The sequence below is a fragment of the Pinus tabuliformis genome, chromosome 5_2, assembly GCF_031772625.1.
Source record: "Pinus tabuliformis cultivar Carrire ecotype Pingquan chromosome 5_2, CPIR1, whole genome shotgun sequence".
In the NCBI taxonomy this organism is placed as follows: Eukaryota; Viridiplantae; Streptophyta; class Pinopsida; order Pinales; family Pinaceae; genus Pinus; species Pinus tabuliformis.
The window spans coordinates 167,881,725-167,901,648 of NC_142306.1; the positions used below are offsets into that span (position 1 = coordinate 167,881,725).

Consider the following 19,924-nt stretch of genomic DNA (forward strand, 5'->3'; position numbering starts at 1 on the left):
AAGTTCAACATGGATACTGTATTGTTCCAATCTGAGCTATCACCAAACATGTTTCTAGTAACATATTCCTTCTTTGAGGATTCAAGAACTAGAGGACTTTATATGCCTATTATGTTAGATTGATAGACCCCCTTTGATTACTTAGCTATACTTCAATTCCTTGATGGTAATATGCTCCCTTGGTATATAAACAATTATAAATTTACTCTCTAAATAAATTTTTCTAAAAATAATAGGCTTGTGGTACTAGTTGCTTTATGAATATATTTTCCCTTGGATGATCCTTTTGTTCAAGGTAAATAATCTACATCAAGTTATATAAATGGAAATTTATTGTCTTGTTGTTCTTCCCCAATTAAGCTATTGTAAGATGTTAGTGACTCAACATGAAACTAAGAAGAGGAAACTATCTTACTATTATATATTGTGTGAGAAAATATGATAATTCAAGAGAATATCTAGTTGCTTTCCTTAAACTCTCAACCTTCAATAAAATTAATATTTAGTAGTATATGTGGCAATGTTGTCAAACTCAAACTCTTTTGAGACTCAACTAGCCTCTCCACTACACTTCAGGATTTCTCCCCCACCGTGGGTGCCTAGCGTTGATGAATGTCAACAAGCATTTAGGGCCACAGGAAATCATCAGACATCTGACCATGTTGTCAATCTTCCGGCACACTTGTATTCACCTAGATATAATGCTTGCACCGGTGAAATCTTGGTCATCGTATAAGAAAATTTAGTCAAGACATTTGTTAAAAGTAGGACCAAAGAGAAATAAATGCCAACAACCCGAGAATGGATCCAAAACTTACCAAAAGGCTCTAAATTCGACAACATTGCAACCAGTGAAAAGAATCAGAATATTGTTCAATGCAGACACACTTTGCATGCTCATCCTTATTTATTTATTTACCATATCTTAAGATTCCAGGTCGAGGAGACACAATTCAGCTCAGCTCATCAGCGCAAGTAATGTCTGCCATTTCCATTACACAAATTCGCTATCTTAGAGGTGTCCGCCATAGCGGTTTCATTGAAAGAATAATCTCCAACCATCATGTAACCACTTGCCGAGAAGACAAAAGTTATTTTTTTCCCTGAAAAAATTGGTAATTTCTATTCAAAGATAGAACCAAAGTTACATTCTTCATGTGTTGAACCATTGTTGCCATTATAAATCAGGCATTCAGTTTCAAAATCAGAAACTTTGTTTACCTTTTCAACAACAAAAACACTTGAGTAAATCATAACTGTGTCTAAAAGGATCAGCTTAACTTCTACAGAGTCGTGAATATTACAGATTTAGATGGAAACACAAAGCTTGCTAGCATCTTCATTTAATTCACTGTAAATATGAGTGTGTGAAAGAAATTCAAAAGAAGAGACAACACTATCAGTTGATCCCTCTAAGGGATTAGAGTATAATCCTAAAGTTGGCATCTCCCATTCATGGAATTTATCACCAAAGATGAGTCTCCAATACAATGGAGGATAGTACATTACTTTTCACTAACAAGAGAAAACAACAGCTTTAATTCCATTAATTCAGCTATATTTTTTGTCCTTGAACCCAACTCAACTTTCTACCTTAGGTATGGGAACTTTTGTCAATTGCTACATTTTACCGATTTCATCATTCCCACTTCTTCATCAATTTCCTTTTCTTGCTTTTCATCTTGGCTAAGTATCTCTGCATGAAGAAGCTCCTTGAGTTTTGGGTCACCCTGTTTCAAATAACCATAACTGAATAACTTTTCCTTGAAGACCATGAGAGGGTCTTTCTCAATTAATTACTCCCCTCTATATGCATCTTTCAAAAATATTGTCCAATTCATCTCGGTGCCTTCCAAATAAAAGGTACGAGACTACTCCTTAAGTGTATGGTAGGTGTCTTTTCCCAGCTTGAAGTCATCCTTGAACTCCACCAGATGATGTATGGAGGCCTTCTTCTCTAGGGTCAAGCTAAGAAACTCATGAATCAAGCCCACTCTATACTTCTTCCCCTCCAGAGACTGCAAGTTCAAATTGGAGTTGTCCAATGGTGAAACTAGAGGAAGTGTATTGCAAGCATTCAATATCTACACGTCATCCTTGCTAGTAGGGAGACACTTAGCATACTTTACAGGAAACACAAATGCCTTTTTAACTTTCTCCTCATTACCAATATAACTAGCCTCCAAGGTTGTTCTTCAACAATTTGGAAAAACTGTGGGTATTCTTTAACTTTGTCTCTGAAATCATCTGGAAGACCAAAGATGTGCCTACAATGGTGGAATTTGGATATTGCGATGCGTTTGTCTGCAGACATCGTGATTAGTTTTCTCACTGTATCCATCTGGGCTTTCTCTCTCTTCCATGATAGTTTTATCTTCTTCCAAAAGCTTCTCCATTAGGCTAGTGAACCCAATCCACATTTTGTTGTCAATGTGTCTGTAAAGCTCAAGTAGGGCTAGATGTCTCTCAACGTACCTTGTGACCTTTCTTCCTCTTGCAAAAACCAATTCCCTGTACATTTTCCCAGCCTCATCTAGATGGAGTACCTGTTCTGGTTCCTTTGCTAGCCACTCTTTTTATTTTGTCAGAAACCTAAAATAATTGCCTCTCTCCACTATGTTTTTAAAGGCTATAATTCTATGTGTCTCTGCCTACACCTTCTTTCTCATTGGTCCCTCTTTTTTCTTCTTAGGTCTCTTAATGTGTGAAGCATATGTCAACATAAAGACATGTTGCGAGGCTTTGTTTTCAAATGGGTTTTCTAGGGCTAAACTCCAATTTGATCTGTGAACAAAACCCATTGGCTTCCAGGCACAAAGCAATAATTTTTTGCAGGAAAGCCCAGACCCATGTTGAGAGCCCACATATTTTCTGTAACTTAACAGAATCTATGTTCCATCAAACAGATTGCTACTGACGAATCGCTTAAACCCATTTCACCTCTACTGAAAAAAGATTGATACAGTCCTCATTTTCTCCCGTCTTAAACAAATTATTCTCTCGTTCTTGCAACAGTGGTGGCATCTTCGAAATCAGTAGTTGTGAGGGACCACCAGGACAGATGTTCTGGGTTTTATGGACAAATGAGGCCCCAATAGAGCAAGGGATACAACCACAGATCATGCAACATGGAATTTAATTCACACAATGGAAAAAGGCTTACAGCTTCGACGAGACAAATGTCATTCTCACACCACAGGGACAGATGTCAGCTCAAAGGTAAAAGTGTAGACAAATGTTTGGCTTGACCATTTTCAAAAGAGACGTCTATCGGCGTAATAATCAAATGAAATTTGTTGATATTTAATACTAATGAAATAATGAAGGTCATTATGTTACAAGTAACATTAGATTAGTAGTTTCATCACTTAATTTTTATTTCTTTTGCTCTTGTTGTAATTTGTGATAACAATGATAACATTTGGAATATAATTCGGTAGAGAGACAAATATATAGAGCTTTATTAAAATTAATTTTATTCTTTTCTCAATTGTATTTTTACATTTTTTTATTATTGTTTTTAGTGTGTCATGAAATTAAATGTGTGCTTTTAAGTTAAAAGTTAAAGTAGGTACGAGGAAGAATCCACCAAGTGAGAAAAACAAGGTTAGATAAAGCATATAGATAATGTTGTTTTTCCTCACACAATGTGCCTTTAAGTAAATTATGTACAAAGTTAGTGAGTACAACTTATAAGGCCAATGGGTATCTAGTTTATTGCACTTCTGAGTGAAAGTTTCTACAGTCATTAAAATTTAATAATGGAGAATACCAGTGCAATGATAATCAATACCAAAGGAAGACCACCATGCTACAAGCAACACTAGGCAATGTATTCATTACTTACATCATCTTTTATTTTGTTCTTCTTATGATAGCATTTGGGAAACAACTTGGTATGAACATATATGGGATGTCCATTGTTGTCCAAACACTAGCTTCTAGGGAATAATTATCCCCTTCTAGTGCAAGTGGGAAGCTATTGTTGATCTTGGGCATTGCAAATTCCTTTTTTTATGTCCACATATATGTACAATTTTGTTAAAGAGAAAAGTGTTTAAGGCCCATGCATTTTTCTTACATAGGTGGGGCAGGCTTGTAACTTGACTTTTTTCCTTTCATACAAGAGGTCATTAAGGAGGCACGTGTAGAGTTTTGTATTGCGAATAAGGAGCATTGTGAGGCTTAAGTATATCAATTTCCAAATGCTCATTAAAAATGGCTTATTTGGGCCCATGTTTGAGAACAACATTTTTCAATATTCTCACCCTACTTTCATGTTGCCAACATAGTTGTAGTTCTTGCATTTGGTAGGGTTTGTTGCCCAAGTGGAATCTTGGACTCAAAACAACACATGAAATAGAATCTTAGGGTCAAGACAAGCAAAGGCATGCATCAATCTTTGAGGTACAATTCAATATTGTGATTATATTTTCAATAGTTGTTACATTGTCTATGTTGAGAAGCCAAAGTATTTATTGTTTTTAACCATTTGCCTTTTGGATTTAAAGGTCTTAAGAAATATTATGATAGAGGGTTCATATTGATATTAATATTATGATTGTTCTTTGAATATTTTGATCGTGTCGTCCTTATTATGTGTTTTTAAACTAATAAAAGTTGAAATTCAAAAAACACATATATAATGATAAGATGATGAGTATATGGAAAATGTTTGTTAAATTATTGGAAAAGTATGTGTAGAATTCGAGCCAAAAAATGTGAATATATAGTAGGCAAACATATGTGTAGAATTTAGGGCAAAAATTGTAACATATTTAGCACGCAACATTAAATCAAGTAGGCATATTTATTGTACACAAATCTTCTTCCATCTAAACTATAACTTCACCCAAATGCATGTGGAAAAGTATAGCATTTGGAAGCTTTCAACATACATTTAAGTTTAAAGTTGTGGGGTTCGAACACAAAGAAATTATATACATTTACATTGATTGAACAATAAATTTGGGTTGTTGCTAAGTATGTTCCTTAGAAAAGCAAGTTTTTAAAGCATATTGTATAAGTGATTATATTAATGATGATTTTCAACAACTCATTTTGTGTTTGTGTGTAAGCATCATCTTCAAATTTAAAGAAATTTCATAACAAAAATTATAACTACAAAACCATCTCCTCTTGCCATTTCTATAACTTTGGAGATATTTTTTTTCAAACAAGGAAATTAGCAACTAGAACATATAATCATCTGCAGTACCAAGGATCACACCACATTATTACCTATATAACCTTTGGCTCAATATAGCCACATGCAAGCCATATAAACATGTTAGCCATGATTAGAACGAAGGTAGGCAACATTAACACCGTAAGTCCCATCCACGTGGTTTATTCCTAATGGGCTTTGCAGATTGTAATTTAAATCAATTTATAAAAATACAATAAATGAAGTTATAATAAACTAAAAAGAAAATTAGTCAAAGGGATTCTATTATATCAAAAGATATTTACATCGTTGAATGCATTTCGTCAAAGTTCTTCTAGCTTCACTCCTACCAGATTTGTTGGCCAGAAGAAAATAGCCAAAATATATAATGAGTTTCTAGTACAATCTCATTAACCAGAGCAAACATAACCAATGAAACCATAAAACACTTAAGACCATAATACAACCTACAACCATCAAGGATCATAAGAGTCTATTAAAGTTGCCCCGATTCACCACCCTAATCGGGGACACCTTGTCTGACTCTAGGATGTTATTCAACTGGGTGGTCCAGCTATAACTTATTCATGGGGGGCACGGGTATGAAAAGTTGAGATCATATTCTTGGCTACCCCAATTTGCTAGCAGATCAGTTGCCTTGTTCCCAGACCTTCGCGAGTGAGAGGTGGTTATATAGATGATGGGAAAAACAAGGTTAGGTAAAGCATATAGATAATGTTGTTTTTCCTCACACAATGTACCTTCAAGTAAATTATCTACAAAGTTAGTGAGTACAAATTGTAAGGCCAACGAGTATCTAGATTTACAATACCTTTGAATGAAAGTTGCTAGAGAGTTGTCATAAAAAAATAATAATGGAAAATACTAATGAAATGATAAACGATATCAGAGGAAGATCACCATGCTATAAACAACACTAAATCAATGTATTCATTACTTACACCATATTTTCTTTCGTTCTTCTTATGATATCATTTGGGAAACAACTTGGTATGAACATATATGGGATGTCCATTGTTGTCTAAACACTAGCTTCTGTTAACTTTTGTGGAATATTTATCCCCTTCTAGTATAAGTGGGAAGTTATTGTTGATCTTGGGCATTGCGAATCCCAATTTTTTTATGTACACATATATGTACAATTTTGTTTAAGAGAAAAGTGTTTAAGGCCCATGCATGTTTCTTGCATCGCTGGGGTAAGCTTGTGACTCAACTTTTTTCCTTTCATACAAGAAGTCATTAAGGAGGCAGGTGTAGAGTTTTGTATTACGAATAAGGAGCACTGCAAGACTAAAGTATATCAATTTCCAAATGCTCATTAAAAATGGCTTATTTGGGCCCATGTTTGAGAACAACATTTTCAACATTCTCCCCCTATTTTCATATTGCCAACATAGTTTTGGTTTGTGCATTTGGTATGGCTTGTTGCTCAAGTGGAATCTTGGAGTCAAAACAACATAGGGAATAAAATATTAGAGTCAAGACAATCAAAGGCATGCATCAATCTTTGAGTTACTCAATATTGTAATTATATTTTCAATAGTTGTTACATTGTCTATGTTGAGAAGCGAGAATATTTATTGTTTTTAACCATTTGCATTTTGGATTTAAAGGTCTTATGAAATATTATGATAGAGGGTTCATATTGTCATTAATATTATGATTGTTCTTTGGATATTTTGTTTGTGTCATCCTTATTAGGGTTTTGAATGAACAATTGCCCCCAATGGTGCAAAGATACATGATAGAAACAATGAACAAAAGTTGAAACTCAAAAAGCGTGTAGAAATTTCACTGTAGATTAAACTCATTATGCAATGTACTAAAGAAAAATACTTAATCTACTTCTACAATCAAACTTGCGGAAGCTTAATCGATTTTGAGCAAGATCAAATGGAACACATATAACAGAGAAGAAGATTCAATCACACATGAAACACAGAAGAATACTCTGGGGAAAGCCTCCACTAAAAACCCTGTTATCTGTATTATCATACAAGTGGAAATATCTCAGGATTACAAAAAGCTTTAGTTCTCAAGCTATCCAGCTCTCAGTACAATCCCTCACTGCTGCTCATAGACATAATAGACAACACATATGCCTTCCTTCAGTCCTCCAAGCCTCCTATTTCCTTGCGCAGTTTCTCCTAGGTCCTCAAGCTGCCACCTGTGTGTAATAATCCCTCACACACTGCTCTGACTTCTGAAATAATTGCGCAATCTTGAAGGAGTTAATTCCTTCTGCATGGATGAGTTTCCTTTATAGGAAAAATTCCTCCAACTGATAGTACAATGTACCTGTCTTTAATCTCAAATGGGTCTTTCTCTGAACGACATGCATGAGTTATTTATAAGAGAATATTCAGTTATCCGGAGAACACTAGTTGCATGCATGCATGCATTAACTGACTGAACTTACAATTAGTTCCTCCAACTATTTGGAACTAATTTAACTAGACTTAACTCAGTTAAATGAGCTAACTAATTACAACTCAAATACAACTCATTCTTATCTCCTTAATTAAGGGATAACTTCCTCAATCAAAGGGATAATTGTTGCATGTCTTCACAAAGACTTCATGTTTGAATTTATCCAACTAATTAACTCAAGATGAATTAATTAATTATTTTTCAAACAGCTAGTGAGACTAAATTCGAATTTTAATTTTCAATTTTGATTCAAGGACAAATCAAAATTGGAATATATCTCGAAATGCTATTTATAGCAATGTTATTTTTAGCATTTATATTTTTTTCTATTTCCAATAGAGTTGGAGTATATCCTGAAGTGCTATTTATAGCAACGCTATTTTTAGCATTTCTATTTTTAGCATTTCTTGTTGCTATTTTCAACAAAGTGCATATAAAGGATAAGATGATGAGTATATGGTGTTAAAAAATTTACTGCGAGAAACATAAATTAGTTACCGAGAGGAACAAACATAAAATAACCATAAACACAAATGTTTATCCGGGAAAACCCCAACTTCGGGGAAAAACCCAACCCAATGAAATTTCATTAGCCTTGGACAAAACCCTAGCCAACCTGGCCAAGTGAGCCTTCATCACTCACTCCTTGGCCTCATTATAATGAAGTCTTCCTAGCCTTTTATAGGCTCCATTACATGCAATACCATGGGCAGAAAACCATGGGTATGCTAAACCACGTGCTCAAAACCACTACCATTTGACCCAATCAAATTTGACTCTTTTCACCGAGTCAAGTTTACCTAACAATCCCCCCTTAAACCTTGACTTGGGATTCCTTGACTAAATCCAACCAACCTTGCCAAGTGAGTCAGCCCAACCCTACTCACTCTGGCCCTTACCCCCCTCAAAGTTTTATACATGGGATATCAATTAACCCAACATGTCCCTTATCACCTAGGTATAACCCATACTTTACCAGTGATTACCCAAGGGAATGCATGCCTTACCAATTCTTACAGCAGTACACCCATTTACATGCAAATTTTTTTCCTCCATTATAATCATAATTTTTATTTTTATTTTGCGATTGTCCTGAGCTATCCTCTCCTCTCTCCATGAGCAATACACTCTTGTTGCCTTGTTTCCTCATAGACTTCGACAATAAAGCCCTTTGCAACCAGTTTTTCCTTGGTCATCCATGAGGCAAATTTTGTCAAACATTTTGTAAGCATCCTTGACACCCATCCCTTGGCATAACCATGATTCTCCATAACATGCTTCGAGACCATTTTTGGAATGAGAGCATATATAACCCAACTCCTCTCATCTTAAACCACACATTCGATCATACATGTAATTGTCATGGGCCTTTATGCCCATTGTTGCATCTAATATCTTCACACACCCTCTACATCCTTCACGCATCCAAAGTCGTCCACATAACCAATCCACTCATCCAAAGCCCTCTGTGACCCCATCCACACAACAATCATTCTCAATCGAGCCAACATTCTACTAGAGCTAACCCGTAACCTCCATGGCACTCCAGATCGACCTTGCTCCCATCAAATTCAATTTGCAACCGCTCCACATAGTTGGTAACCTACGTCAAGTTATCCCCCTGTGGAGCCTTGCAATGTTGTGCCGCTCCACCAAAACAACTACCCGGTAACCCCTACTGCACTCCCAGGTCGACCTTGCTCTGGTAGCACATCCTTTATTCCTTTCTAGATCCTCTATGTCATGTGTGTGATCCCTCTAGTAATAATTTGAATATAAGCCTAGTGGATATGCCCTCAGTTATACTCAGGTCGACAACCACTGTCAATGGTTATGCCTGGGCCTACCTGCGTGCCTCCACAATGGTCCCAGGGCTGTGATTTATTATCTCATCCTCTGCTACCATGGCTCCATAACTTCACGCAGAGAATCCAACCATACCATCTGGATCATGTTCTAGGTCATCACTACCATCGTTATGCAAAAATAACACAATTTGAATCCTTTAATTTGAACAACCAGAAAACAAAACACCAACATCAACATGCATTTGTTCCATATCCACCTCTGCACATTTTACGCTGACTCTTAGCCATAGATCTTCAATCTCACTCTTGCTTCGCACAGCTCCAATGCCTTCATCACGATTTTCAGTATGGAGTATGCCTCTTCCAGGTGGGAATGTGCGCTAATGCATCGTGCCTCCTACCTTGCTTTAGAGCTCACTTGGTACTTGTGGCTATCATAATTTGCATCGATCTCTCCATACACCAGGTCAAATAACCCCTGGCAACAAAAGCGTCCTTCTGAAGCCAAAGCACAACCTTCGGCTCTAATACCGATTGTTAAAAAATTTACTGCCAAAAACATAAATTAGTTACCAAGGGGAACAAACATAAAATAACTAGCAACAATCATAAATCATAAACACAAATGTTTATCCGAGAAAACCCCAACTTCGGGGAAAAACCCACCCCAATGAAATTTCATTAGTCTTACAAAAACCCTGGCCAAACTGGCCAAGTGAGCCTTCATCGCTCACTCCCTGGCCAACCTGGACAAGTTTGCTTCACCACTCACTCCTTGGCCTATTATAATGAAGTCTGCTAGACCTTTTATAGGCTCTATTACATGAAATACCATGGGAAAAAAACCATCGGTACACTAAACCACATGCCCAAAGCCACTACCATTTGACACAAACAAATTTGGCTCTTTTCACTGAGTCAAGTTTACCTAACATAGGGAAAATGTTTGTTAAATTATTAGAGAAGTATATGTAGAAATTGAGCCAAGAAGTGTGAATATTTAGTAGGTAAATATATGTGTAGAATTTGGGGGAATATATATCTATATCTATATCTATATATATATATATATATATATATATATATATATATATATATATATATATATATATATATATATATATATATATATATATATATATATATATATATATATATATATATATATATATCATATTTAGCAGGCATATTTATTGCACACAAATCTTCTTCCATCTAAACTATAACTTTGCTCGAATGCATGTGGAAAAGGATAACATTTGGAAGCTTTCAAGATACATTTATGTTTGAAGTCGTTAGGTTCGAACAATAAGAAATATATGAATTTATTTTGATCAAACAATAAATTTGTGTTGTTTTTTAGTGTGTTCCTTAGAAGAGCAAGTTATTAAAGCATATTATATACGTGATTATATTAATGATGATTTTCAACAACTCATCTTGTGTTTGTGTGTAAATACCATCTTCAAATTTAAAGAAAGTTCATAACAAAAAATTATAACTACAAAACCATCTCCTCCCTCCATTTCTATAACTTTTGAGATATTTATTTTTCAAACAAGGAAATTAGCAACTAGAACATACAATCATCCACAGTGTCAAGGATCACACCACATTACTATCTCTATAACCTCTGACTTGATGTAGCCACATCCAAGCCATATCAAACAAGTTAGCCATGATTGGAACCAAGGTGGGCAACATTAACACGTGGTCTATTCCTCATGGGATTTGTAGATTTTAATTTAAACAAATCTATAAAATACAACAAATGAAGTTATAATAAACTAAAAAAATAATTGTAAGTCAAAGAGATTCTATTAGATCAAAAGAGATTTATATATTTGAATGAAGTTCCTCAAAATTCTTCCAACCTCACTCCTACCAAATTTGTTGGCCAGAAGAAAACAACCAAAACGTATAGCGGGTTTCTAGCACAATCTCATTAACTAGATCTGACATGACGAGTGAAACTAGAAAACACTTAAGACCAGAATACAACCCATGACCATCAAGGATCATAAGAGTTGACTGGAGCTGCCCCAGTTCACCACCCCCATCGGGGACACTTTGTTTTCCTCCAAGATGTTATTCAACTGGGTGGTCCAACTTTCACTTATTCATCGGGGCCATGGGGATGAAAATTCAAGATCAGATTCTTGGCTACCACAATTTGCTAACAGATCGGTTGCCTTGTTCCCAAACCTTCGTGAGTGAGAGGTGATTATATAAGGGAACGATAATAATAACTTTTGAATTTGGGATACCAAGAGCTCAAAACGCTAGTTAATGACTACTTGTGAGACCATAGATCCGTTGATTAACTTCTTCAATGCAACTATTACCAATTAGGAGTCTCCATCTACTTGAATCCTGACAAAACCCTCTTCTCTTGCTATTAACATGCCTTTTTCCAGCTTTGTGAATCTAACTACATTATTGCTAGTGTAACCACAATGTCCCATAGAGAATCACAATATGTTTTCTTAATGTTGTAGTAGCTGCAACACCCTCCAAAATTTTGTCTTGCATTCAAATTTTAGAGCCTTCCTTGGTTTTTCCTTCATGGTTGCAAACACTCGATCTCATTCCATGAGTTACCTTAGAGTCTTTTCACCCCTTTTGCTTGTTTGACCAACTGTCATGTTTTGGCATGTTGATTGGTTTATCATGCTTGTGGTCTTGTTCTGGCGATTTCGAAGGTTTTCCTTTATGTGTTTGAGTTTTCCTAGCTATGGAAACATTGGTCACACTCATACACAAAGTTGTAAGCACTGTCTCACAAGTGTCGTCACGATCTTCCTAAGGTCTATCTCAAGTGTTGCACTTGTCTCTCTTGGATTTAGATAGTCTCACAAAGGGTAATTATTTGTCTTATTGTTTTAGTGGTCTATGTTTTCCTGTCATCAAATTATGCTAAGTTTGTGATCACAATGTCAAGTTCCTCACAAGTTCACTTGCCTCCCACACTTAGCCATTTTCCTGAAAAATCCATCCGACTGGACAACCCTGCTTTACCGGACCCTGATTGAGATGCATTGTGCAGTCTCAGCCCTCAGTCATGCTGTTATGTTGCCTGGTACTGCCCAGTGTGTAGAGACTATCCTCCTGGGCAGTTTCACTGTGCAAACCCTAAAGTGAGCAACCTACCTTTTGTTGGGCGTGGGATCCCCCAAGGAAATTTTTGGGGCTTAAAGCCCAATTTTTTGTTAAAAGTTGTACCTCTGATGTAAAGACTCTGGGTGCAGAGTCCGAAGTTGTAAATGATTCATAAGGTTGTCCGCCCTCAATTTTGTAATGTAATGTCGACTTTAGAGATCTACCCATGGTCCGTGGACCATGGGATTGTATAAATAGAGCGAGGCTTTAAGTAGTTGAGACATAATAGAATTAGAAGGAATGATGATGGAATAGAAGGATAGCAAAAGATATAAGCGCAAAGTTGAGTTATTGGGTTGTAGAGTAGGAGAAGGCTTTGCAGCTGAGCGCGCAGAGGCCTAGTAGTCCACAGCTGAGTGTGCAGACCCCTGCAGCTAAGTGCGCAAGGTGAGTTGAGTCTATAACTGTTGAAGCATTAATAAAGAGAAGTTTTACATCAATTCTGTGTATTTATTTCCTATTTTTTGTATTGAATATATTGGGTATAAATTACATTTCTGTTGTCTATATGGTGTGCGAACATATATGATTGTGTTGATTAAGTAAATGTGAGATAAGGTATTTGTTTACGCGAAGTTAACTAACAATTGTAAGAAGATAAGTAAGATACGCGATGTAACTTGGGGAAATAACGCAGATTGCTACCCTAGCAGCGCGAAAGCATCTCAGCCCCTGGTTAGGGCTGCGCGAAAGGCGATCCTAACAGATCACGAAGGTCTCGCAGGTTAGGACAGTGCGCGAAGTGACTTGTGCGAAGGTAGGCACATTTGGATTAAATTGACCCCTCAGACATCTCCAGGGTGTGGAAACTTGGTTCCAGCATCCCCCCATACTGCTTCAGGTGAGAGTTCAATTTGCGCACCACGGGCTGATGCTGAAAGGGCCAGTATTGTAGCGATTTGTTTGGATAGGAGGATTCATGAGTTTGAGGTGCAGGAGAACAGGAACCTGTGACTGAAAAAAGAAGAGTGGTTAGACTGCTACCTGTACACAGAGATCCACGAAATCTTCTTCACGTATTTTCCTACTAAGTTGTACGAGTGGATCGCGAAGCTAGCAGATAACCAAGGAAGGTGGAAACTCGACAATCCTATTGTGCGGACCCCAGAGTTAGTGCCAAGGTTGGAAGCATCAAAGGATAAGATTGCACGCACCGTTGATCACTGGCTCGATCGAATTATAGGAGGATTCATTACTAAGTTTGTGGTTGACACTTCAGTGAGTTACAGCGAGGCAAAGCAATGCTTTCTCAAGGGACTACGAGGTAAATACGTAAAGTCCCTGAATACTTGGATTAAAATGTTATTATGTGAAAAGAGGGTTATGCAATCACCTAGATGTTTGGGGCTATGTGAAGTGGAAAAACTTACAGGAACGAAGGAAATAAGGGACCAGAAACTAGCCCCTTGATTTCACCTCTGCGAGGGGATGAGGAAGAACTCACGAAAGGTCTTGTTGCGAAGTGCGACCCATCTAATAAGGCAAAGAATTCCGTGAATACCACCCCCACCCACATTGCCACCAGCTTCACCGCCTTCACCTCCATCTTCACCCGTACCACCTCCGCCACCACCACGAGTCAATATGGCAAGCGCGATAAATTTGCCTGTGTTCAAGGGATTGGGAAATGAGGATCTGTACCAATTTTGGTTCGTGGTAAGAGCCATATGGGAAGCACAGGGAGTTACAGATGACAATATAAAGAAAGCGACACTGGTTAGCACCCTATAGGACCACGCGCTAACCTGGCATATTAAGCACTCCAATGATAATCCAAATGCGAGGATCATGGATATCCAAGTAGCGCTAAACAGAGAATTTAACAGGCCAAAGTTTGAAGCATAGTCGACCATTGGATTCAAAGAAATCACGATGCTACCGAGCAAGACTCCTTGGGAGTTGGATCAGAGGTTGAAGTGTACAATTCAAAAAGCTAATATGAATCTGACAGATGGACAACATCGTGAATGGTTTGTAGCATTGCTAATGCCACATTTAAGGAGTGCGTTATCGCAGCAGAAGTTAACGACTCAGGCAAAGGCCTTAAAGATCGTGATGAGGATTCATGAGACCCCAATGTAGGATCCTAACTTGGGAGTTTAGCAGATCCACACGAGGTTGAAAAATTTATGCTTGGAGATGGAGAGTCTAAAACAGGATAGAACAGCTTGACCAGAAGTGCGCGAAGAGGTGTGGTGCGTAAAATGCAAGGGTCAGGGTCATGATAAGGACCATTGCCCGATGTTCGCAAATTACCTCGTGGGAGGAGAATCGATGTTGTTAACGCTGGAAGCACAAGCAGGACCTAGCGCGACACCTGCCTTGTGGTGTGCGATTTTCCAAATAGGTGGAAAACATGCTACGGACAACTGTCATTTGTTACAAAAGTATACACAAAATTCGCAGCAATTGTTCTGTAATTTTTGTAGGTCAGTGGGACACGATGAGCACACTTGTAGAAGCTATGAGCTAATGATGGATAGAACTCCCACCTACAGAGTTCATGTTGAATCGCGGCCCCTAGACCAGAATGCAGGAGTGGCGCGAACTGGATTTCAGGGGTGCGGATGAGGCCGAGGCGGAGGAGGACCTGGAAGAGGTTGCGGTGAGTTGATATGCTATAATTGCAGAGGGCCAAGACATTATGCCCATGATAGTATGAATCTGACGTGGCCATCGTGTTTATATTGCACCTTGTTTGATCATGAGATGGAAGTTTGTCCTATGCTGATAGCTAAGATACGTGACAAAGGAGTGCTACCACCTCCCCCGACTCAGAACTTGTAGATGATGAAGTCTGAGCCGCGCGAGGAAGATCCAAATGTGAACATTGTGATCTGAAGTGGAATAGCGATGGGAGATGACAAAGGAAAACAACCTGAAGATGGTACTTGGGTTCGTGAAGCTCTGGTAAAAGAAGCAGAGTTTGATTTGGAGCGCGCTTAGGAAATCTTCATGGAAGCTAAGAAGAGCTTCGCTGATGTCTCCACTTCAGGAAGAAAAGATAGACTAGAGCTGGAGATGGACCCATCTATGCTTACAACGTTCCTGGAAAAATGCATGAAGTTACTACGCGACACTAAGGCTGTAAAAGGATTATAGGAACTCATTAACAGATGCACTGGGACCGTGCCAGGAGAACCACGCGTAGTCTGGAAGATTGGAAAGCATAAGACAAGGACGGGAAGAGAAATGGGGTTAACCGCGTAGATTGGAGAATATGAGATGGACCAAGTAATTCTGGATTTAGGATCGGATGTGAATGTTCTGCTGAAGCAGACTTGGGAGCGCATGGGGAGGCCTACGCTGCAGTGGCTTCCTATTTAGCTGCGAATGGCGAACTAGTAGAAAATAATACCCATGGGGCGATTGCAGGGAATCACTGTGGATATTGAGGGAGCAAGAGCACTAGCAGACTTTGAAGTGATAGAGATTTTTGATAACAACAATCTCTACCACGCGCTCTTAGGAATTGATTGGGCCACTAACATGAATGGGGTGATTAATCTAAAGAAGCGCAAGATGATTCTTGAGAAGAAGTCACTACGCGTAGTTATACCTCTGGACCCTGCTGAAGGATCGCACTATACAAAGCCGGTACGCGACTATGAAAGTGACGATGATTTGGACTGCATCTATAAGATAACATACGGAACGAGGACTGGGTGAATCCCACTGCAGATGGACGGCTTGCATGGGAGCGCGAGAGCTCCTATACTTTGGATTCAGATGAGGAAACAGAGCGATGGTAGAATCGGTTACATGAGGTGACTACACTAAATTGTAATATGATGACAAGGTCGTTGCGTTGTGTATCAACAAAAGTAAGGGACCTACCTACTTATGATGACCTAAGTGAGGTAGACACCTTCTTGAATAAATTCGAAAGGGAGGTGCCAGAAAAGAAACACTTCCAGGCTTTGAATTGGGTATTGCGTGCTACACCGGCGAGGTGGTGGGGTACGCACAAAGGAAGCTTTGAGGGCTGGTGCAAATGCAAGAGAATGATGCGCACGTGTTTTGGGAAGCCTAAGATGTGACTAACAAACAAGTATGATGGGTAGGATGATCCGCGAGCACACCTGGCCAAGTGGACGAAGGTCTATGGAGAAAAGCCACAACCTAAGTGGGTGCACCTATTCTGTCATACCCTAGATGTTATACCCATGAATTGGTATATAGAGACAGAGCTCCACCATGGGACATGTGAATAGGATATCCTGCGTGAAGGGTTCATGATGACCTTCAGCTTTGAGGATGGATGGGGGGAGAGTATTGATGAAGCGTTACAAGAGATAAAAGCAGCCATCTTTAGGATACCGCAAGAGCTTTTAGACCTGAGTCAACCTGAATGGGCTACTTAGCTGAGTTTCATGCTAGAATGTTATAATGTAACTACTGAAGAGGAGGATGGGGATCCGAGGAATATTGACATTCCAGAAACAGAAGGCCATCGTGAGGTTCAAGGAACATAGACTGAGAACACTGACATAACTGCACCGGTAAAAATGAAGCAGGTGAACATTGGTATGGAGGCTGGACATAAGTTTTCAAAGCTCGGCGACTGCTGGGATGACGTAATAGTGGACAAGGTCGCTGAGTTACTCCACGAGTACTAGGAATTATTCTTGACCAAGTTTATGGATTTAAAGGGAATCATCGGAGATTTAGGAATGATGAGGATCACATTAAAACTTGATGCGAAGCTAGTTAAGCAGAGGCCTTACTGCTTAAATCTGAAATACAAGGAGAAGGTCCATGTAGAACTAGACAAAATGCTCGCAACAGGAATCATTGAGCCGGTGGAAGAATCTGATTGGGTAAGTCCAATGGTGGTGCAGGAAAAGAAGTAGAAGGACGAGATAAGAATATGCGTGGATCTCAGAAAATTTAATGATGCTTGTGTGCATGATCCATTCCCAACTCTGTTCACAGATGAGGTGTTGGACAATGTTGGTGGGTAGGAAGCATATTCTTTCACTGATGGGTTCTCAGGGTACCACCAGATCAAAATCGTGTCGGAGGATAGGAGCAAGACAACCTTCGTGACTGAGTGGGGTTGCTTTCAATACACTGTCATGCCGTTTGGGTTGAAGAACGCGCTGGCCATATTTTCACACGTGGTTGTTGTAGCATTCAAGGAATATATTCATAAGTTCTTGGAGGTTTATTTTGATGATTGGACTATATTTGGGCTGGTTAAGTGCCATGTAGCAAGCTTACACTTGATGCTGGATACCTGCCGAAGATACCAAATCGCGCTTAACCTCAAGAAGTGTGTGTTTCTTGTTCCTTTTGGGAACCTATTGGGACATGTGGTTTGCAGACAGGGACTGATGGTAGATCCCGTGAAGATTGCGGTGATTTTGAATTTGGAAGTGCCGCAAAGTGTGAAATAGCTGCGTGCTACTCTGGGACATACAGGGTACTACAGAAAGTTTATCAAAAGTTATGCCCAAATCATCGTGTCGATGGAGAAACTGTTGAAGAAGGATGTTACATTCTGTTAGAACAATGACTGCAAGAAAAGCCTGGATATATTGAAGGAAAAGATGGTCACTACACCGATTCTTGTCTTCCCAAATTGGAACAAAGAGTTTCATGTCCATGCTAACACATCGTGTATATCTATGGGAGTGATACTAACACAGGATGATGGAGAGGGCTTGGATCACCCTATCACGTTTGCGAGTCACAAATTGTCTAAAGAAGAAAAGAACTATTCCACCACTGAACACAAGGGATTGGCTATGGTGTATGTGCTCCAGAAGTATCGACACTACTTGCTAGGAGGTCACTTTAAGATGTATACAGATCATTACGCGCTGAAGTACTTGGTCAATAAGCGTGTGTTGGGGGTGGTGCATATGCAGATGGCTTTTATTGTTCCAAGTTATGACTTTGAAGTTGTTGTGAAACCTGGACGATTGAACGTGGGACCAAATCACCTGTCGCGCAATAAGACAGGAGAGGAACCTACTAGTCTGGAGGAAGGATTACGCGACTCACAAATCTTTGTTGTGCACGTAGCAGATGGAAATTTTTAAGATATAATTCACTTTCTCATGACTAGAACTGCGCTAAAAGGATACTCTGTCCAGCAGAAGAAGGAACTAGTGGTGTGTGCGACAGATTTCTCTGTCATTGCGGGGCACCTATATAAGATGGGGAATGATGAGATACTGTGAAGGTATGTACTTGAATTTGAACGAAGCAATATCCTCGCAGATGCTCATGGGGGCGCTGCGGGAGGACATTATGTAGGGAGAGCGACCACGCAGAAGATTCTCCGCACAGGATTGTGGTGGCTAACCCTTCATCATGATTCAAAAGCACATTGCAAGGCCTGTGCTGTATGTTAAAGAACAGGTAAACCATCGTGGAGGGACAAGATGCCTTTGAATCCAAAAATGATGTTGCAACCCTTTGAAAAGTGGGCAATCGACTTCGTAGGACCTATCAAACGTCAAGAAAAAATGGGCGCGAGATATATTATCACAGCGACAGAGTACCTGACTCGTTGGGCAAAAGAGCAACCGGTAAAAGATTGCACGGACGTGACAGCCACGAAGTTTTTTTTTGAACACGTATTGACACAATTTGGATGTCCGAAGATCTTGATGAGCGATCGTGGTACACATTTCCTGAATGAGACGATCAGCGCGCTGACAGAAGAGTTTCAGGTGTATCATCTTAAAAGCACACCGTATCACCGACAAGCTAACGGGACAATAGAAGCATATAACAAAGTACTAGAGACTATTCTAACCAAGGCATGAAATGCATAGCGAAGTGATTGGGACCTGCGTGTGCCTGCAGTATTATGGGCTTATAGGACAACATGCAAGAAACTGATGGGACAAACAACTTTCCGGTTGGTCTATGGAGTGGAAGCCGTAATGCCGATGGAATACATCATGCCTAGTCTCCGCATAGCAGCACTCACAAGTATGACAGACCGCAGAGCCCTGGAGGAGAGGCTCGCGCAGTTGGAGGAACTCGAGGAAGAATAATTTTTGGCTGGCTTTCACCAACAGGTACAAAAGCAACGCGAAAAGGCCTGACACGATTGACATATTAAGTTACGCACCTTCAAGGTGAACGATTTGGTGTTATTGTATGATTGTAAGTCTGATAAATTCCTGGGAAAACTTAAAATGCATTGGCTGGGACCGTATGTTATTAAGGATGTCACAGATGGAGGCACGATGCAGTTGTAAAGTTAAATGGAGAACCTTTCTCAGGAAAGGTGAATGGCAGTCAGTTGAAGCCATACACAGGTGGCCTGACTATCTGACTAGTAGACAGAAGCATAGTATTAGTGCTCCAGGTAGCTGAA

General features: G+C 39.1%; 1 pseudogene; it reads right to left on the bottom strand.

Annotated features, from left to right (window-relative positions):
- Positions 1–1,613: 1,613 nt before the first annotated feature.
- Positions 1,614–19,924, bottom strand: part of LOC149158083 (protein WHAT'S THIS FACTOR 1 homolog, chloroplastic-like) — a 113,296-nt pseudogene continuing 94,985 nt past the window's right edge.